Source organism: Amblyraja radiata, chromosome 23 (genome assembly GCF_010909765.2).
Source record: "Amblyraja radiata isolate CabotCenter1 chromosome 23, sAmbRad1.1.pri, whole genome shotgun sequence".
In the NCBI taxonomy this organism is placed as follows: Eukaryota; Metazoa; Chordata; class Chondrichthyes; order Rajiformes; family Rajidae; genus Amblyraja; species Amblyraja radiata.
In genome coordinates, this window is record NC_045978.1 from 30,933,037 (window position 1) to 30,939,127 (window position 6,091).

Consider the following 6,091-nt stretch of genomic DNA (forward strand, 5'->3'; position numbering starts at 1 on the left):
AGCTAATGCAAATTTAGGAGCCACAATGTCAGTTCACAAGTAACTCAGGTTCAGTCTGAAGTGTCCCGACCCGAAACTTCACCCATCCTTTTTCTCCAGAAATGCTGCCTGACCCGTTGAGTTACTCCAGCACTTTGTGTCTATTTTTTTAGTTCACAAGTAGTTGCCTTCAGTGATTACAAACCTAGCTACAAATCTCAGCAGGCTTATTCTAGAACTTTCTAAGCAACTTCCCCATACAGTTTGTGTAAAAAGAACCTCACAGTCATTGAGATATATGGCCAAATCATCCCTCCAGTCAGACATGGCTATCTGAGCTGGTCCCATTTGCCTGTGTTTGGCTCATATCCCTCGAACCCTTTCCTATTCATTTCTCTGACAGAACCTCTCAAGAAAGCAACCCTAAAATTCCCAGAAAATACACAAAAAGCTGGAGCACTGTAACTCAGCGGGTCAGGCAGCATCTCTGGAGAAAGGGCGGCATGGTGGCATAACGAAGCGCTACAGTCTCACAGCGCCAGAGACTCGGGTTCATTCCTGACTACGGGTGCTGTCTGTACGGAGTTTGGATGTTCTCCCCGTGACCTGCGCGGGTTTTCTCTGAGATCTTCAGTTTCCTCCCACACTCCAAAGATGCACAGGTTTGTAGGTTAATTGGCTTGGTGTTAAATGTTTTTCAAAAATGTCCCCAGTGTGTGTAGGGTGATGTTAATGTGCGGGGATCACTGGTCAGTGCAGACTCGATGGGCCGAAGGGCCTGTTTCCGCATTGTATCTCTAAACTAAAAACGAAACTAAAAAGAATAGGTGACGTTTCGGGTTGAGACCCCTCTTCAGACTGAGAGTCAGAGGAAAGGGAAACGAGAGATACAGAAGTTCATGATATCTATTCACGCAATGAGTTCCTCAGTCCCTTCACCTCATTGCAGTATTGAGCTGCCTTCACTGGTGAGTTCCAGGAATATCAGGAAAGCCTTGTACTGAGAGTTAATGTTCAAAGCGCATAATGGGTAATTAATATTTACTGAAATTGGCAACCTGCTTTCCCAGTGGAGGTGCTTGTGTGCAGCCTAACATGCTTATGATAAACGCAGCATTCAGCAAGTTAAGAGTTGGATTCCTGATGCGTTATCACTTCCAGTGCATTCAACCTAGACACCACTCTCAAACCCAAACCCTTACAGATGTTAACATCCAAACCTGAAATCTGGCAGTTAATTACTAATAGGAGGGAGAGTCACAGTGTCATCTAACAAGCCCCTGTCCCACTTTCACGACCTAATTGGCGACTCCTGCCGAGTTTGCCCATGACTCATACTCGCAGCATGGTCGCCACGAGGTTGTAGGAGGTCGTAGGAGGTCTTCGTAACTCTTCCTCATGCTCGTGAGTGGTCTCCGCGTAGGTTGCGGCGTTTTTTCCAGCTTGATAAAAAATGTCCACGAGTAAAAAAAAGGTTGGCATGGAAAAAAATGATACTTTTTACTCATAGGTAGGTCGTAGGCAGGTCGTAGTAGGTCGTGATTGTAGTCGTAGGTCGGTAACTGGCCCGAGAGAAAAAATGCAAACATGACATAATTTTATCATGTGATCATTTTCCACTAGTAGCTAGTCGTAGTTGGTCTTAGGTGTGGAAGACTGAGGTCGAGGGAGGTCGTAGACATGGTTGTAGGATGTCGTAGACATAGTCGTAGGAGGTCATAGGAGGTCTTTTACTTCGGCGAGTCAACACGACCTTGACATTTTTTTCAACTCGTCTAGGGTCTTCTAAATTCGTGGATTAGGGTCGTCCAAGTGGGGCAGGCCCTTTAGAAAAAAAGCCCTTCAGCCCATCAAGTCTGCACTGATCACCAAGATCACCAGTGATCACCACTGATCACTTACACTATTCCCATCTTATTCTCCCCACATTCTCATCAAGTTCTGCCAGATTCTACCAACCCTCTACACACTGGGGTCAAATTACAGTGACCCATTAATTAACTTATCAATCTGTATGTCTTTGGGATGTGGGAGTACGCAAAGAAAAGCCACATGGTCATAGAGAAAACATGCAGACTCCACAATGACAGAAAACAAAATCAGGATCAAACCTGGATGACTGGAACTGTTAGGCAGCAGCTCTACAAGCTGTGTATCGCTGTGCCAGCATGCTAACTTCAGTCCCCTTTAATTTAATGCCGGTATTCTGTCGGTAATTGTGCAACACATCAGAATTGACATCAGTCTATTCAACACTGCTCAGGGATCAGATTCAGAACATCACCGATAAACCCACTGAGTCATCAAAGGAGCAACATTTCACTTAAATATTTAATAATGTCAATCAGTGTAAAGTTGGGATGTTCGCAGACCTCTTGATCTTTAATAGATTCAATTGTGGATTGATCCATGTGAAAGACAAGAAGTTCAAACAAGGTGTGCACAACACAGTAGAAGTCTATTCACTGAGTGTCTCAGGAATCTTTAATGCACCTTGATGTAGCCCAGAGAGTGGTAGTCAGATGGCACAAAGTATCTCTAAACTAAGCTATACTAAAAGGGGCAGCAGCTTTAAAGCAACAGTTAACATTCACGATCAATGGTACATATACCATACTGGGGAATACCTAATTCTGTGCCCGAGTAAGGGTTTTATAGAGCCTCATTCAGCAAACACTAAAGGCAAAATTGACATTTGTTAGTAGCGTACAATGTCCAATATTAGTTTATAAGGTGTTAGACAATTCTCCACATTTTCATTTTGGAGAAAATAATAGATAGTCAATGGAATATTGCTGGATTCATGCTATCATTTAAATAAATCCCATCAGATGCCACTAACTCAAGAATCTACTCCTCTTTTAGACTTTAGACTTTGGAGATACAGCGTGGAAACAGGCTCTTCGGTCCACCAAGTCCGCGCCAACCAGATCACCCCGTACACGAGCACTATCCTACACACTAGGGACAATTTACATTTTACCAAGCCAATTAACCTACAAACCGGGACGTCTTTGGAGTGTGGGAGGAAACTGGAGCATGCGGAGAAAATCCACGTGGTCATGGGGAGAACGTACAAACTCCGTACAGGCAGTACCCGCAGTCAGGATCAAACCCGGGTCTCTGGCGCTGTGAGGCAGCAACTCTGCCGCTGTGCCCTTGGCCCTGGGATTTTTGTGTGATTCATAGCACAAGAGTAATGTCATGTCATTCTGATATAAGAGATAACATCACAGCTGTACTGCTTATCCCTGGACAATAAGGGATGCCAGTGCAGTGACATGGTATGATATCATTACATTGCCATCTGCCTGAACTTAGACCTTTTCTGCATGGTCTGAGGAGCTTCACACGGGAGTCCCTTAGGGTACAACTGCTAACAGGACATCATCTTATGGTTTACCGCTAGAACATCAATTCTGCGTTACCAATTTCAGAGTTAACTATAAGTTGAAAACTTTTGCTATTCTCTCCTTGAACTTGAACGTATGTTCTAATTGCATTCTCAAGAAAGTAAATGAGCATATTGTTATTTTACTCTTATTTGAGTCACGTTTATGTCATTATGCCATTCGGCCCACATTTAATCAAGACTCTTCTATCTCTCCCTCTCAACACCATTCTTCTGCCTTCTCCCCATAACCCCTGACACCCTTCTGTGGCATTGAATTCCACAGATTCAGTCAGCACTTTGTTAATTGTGATTTCAAATCAAGTGTAGTTTGTTGTCACATACACAAGTACAGTGTGGTACAGGTGCAATGTATATCTTGCAACCGCAGCATCACAGGCACACAGATTCAGACAACGCACAAAAAAGCTAATTAAAAGTAAAGTACACATAACTTCTACAAGACAGAATGAAAAGAAAATATCAAGACATTAATGCAAATCACAAGTCCACGGTTGTGCAAGAGACAGTCAGTAGTATTTCATTGCTGAGGTAGTATAGGTTACGCGGGTCAGTTCTAGAACCTGATGGTTGTAGGAAAGTAGTTGTTAGTGTTATAGAGTCATACAGCGTGGAAACAGGCAATTCAGCCCAAATTGTCAATGCCGACCAAGGTACCTCATCTGCATTCGTCCCACCCGCCTGCGCTTCCCCATCTATATAATATTAAAACTCTGTGTCTGCTGGCTGGCTGGCTGCCGGCTGGATGTGTTTCTGCCTGGCTTGTGGTTGCCAGCCTTTGATTCGTTGCTACGCCAACGCCAGACCCAGAAACGCCGACATTTTTTCCATTTCGGTAGAGATTTCACTTTTCATTCCAAGTATCCACTCTTCATTAAATGTTGTCGTGTTTATGTACACATTTTTAATAAAATCCTTCTCCCCCCCCCACCACTCACTCATTTTGTCGCCTCCTGCTGGTCACCAACCATAACGGCTGCTGGCGCCCGCATCTCGCCTCAAAGATGCCATTTAAAAACAGCCGCACTGCTGAGTCCTGAACGGATTGAGTTGGAGGACCATGTCTCCCGTGGGGAGCTACGGGTAGGGAACGGCTGCGTTGGGGGAAAGTATCCCTCTAAATCTCTCCTACCCACATACTAAAGATTATATAGTTGTGATTTGTGAAGCTAGAGGAAGGAATGTATGTGGAATTGGAGAGGGAGGGGAGAAATAGGTGTGGGTCCAGGTGTGGCACAGGGGAGGTGGGGAAGTGGGGTGGGTTATGGGGAAGAGATAAAGGGCAATGGTTTTGTAGTTACAAAATATGCTTTGTTTGTGTTTTTTCTCAACTCTGTCTTACTATAACTTCCTTGTATCTACATTATGATAAGACAGCATTCATTGGATTGCTATGGAAAATTAATGTCATATAAAACGATTCCTGTATTTAGTTTAGTTTAGAGATAAAATGCGGAAACAAGCCCTACAGCCCACCGAGTCCGTGCTGACCAGCGATCCCCGTATATTAACACCACCCTACACACACTAGGGATAATTTTACATTTATACCAAGCCAATTAACCTACAAGCCTGTATGTCTTTGGAGTGTGGGATGAAACAGAAGATCTCGGAGAAAACCCATGCAGGTCATGGAGAGAACATGCAAACTCCGTACAGACAGCACCTGTAGTTAAAATCTAACCCTGGTCACTGGCGCTGTAAGCCAGTAGCTCTAACACTCCGCCACTGTGCTCCTGCTCCTGCTCATTCTCATTATATATTTGTATTTTATAGAAACCACTTGCTTCTTTATGATTTTCTTTGTTCTCTTCTTTGGGAATGATGCAGAATCTAAAATGAAAACTGAACTAGAGTGAAATCTAAGAAAAGAAACTCTGAACAAGAACCACCTCTATTTACAGTATGTCTGTTTATTGTCGAATAAACAGGGGGGAAATGCAGAAATAAACATTTCTTCTTCAGTGTGCAATATCAATTCTCATGTGAAAAAGGTAATGAATTATCCAAGTAAATGATGGATGGAAAAAATTAGTGGCTGTGGTTTCAAAGCTATGGGATGCAGCAATTCTTAATAGGTCTATTTGCAAGTGTATTAAAGACGGGCAATTTTTACACTATGCATTCACTCAAGGGTTAAACCTGCAATTTATTAAACAGAGAATAAATAATATTTGACATGTTCTCAGCCTCACTATAAATCTTGTTCTACATTTCCAAAATGCAGGCATTACAAATATCAGGTAAAAAATGATTTACCTATGTGCTACCTTCTTTCTGCCTCAACCTGGAATCTTTAGGGAATTACGTTGGATCATTCCATCCAAATCAGTAAGATTTCTCTGCAGTGCATATCCTTGAGAAAAAAGAAAGGTAGGAAATGATTAAGCTCTTTCTTCACTAAGAGTCGAATACACCTCTGTTGTCTTAAATTTATGATTTATCTCATCAGTATCTGTGTGCAATGCAAACCAGACCAGCTGCATTGTTTGTGCTAAATATATTCTTGCAGAACACCACAGTTCAAATTATCTATAGGCTTTTCCAGATGGCCTACCTTTTCCTGAGATGCTGCATGCAGTTGGATGGAAATCACTGTAGTTTCGTGCATGTGTGGAAAGACAATTGTACGTTTGTATATTTGCCCATATTTATATCTAACACCTAAATATTAATGTAAGTAGGAACAAAATGTGACTG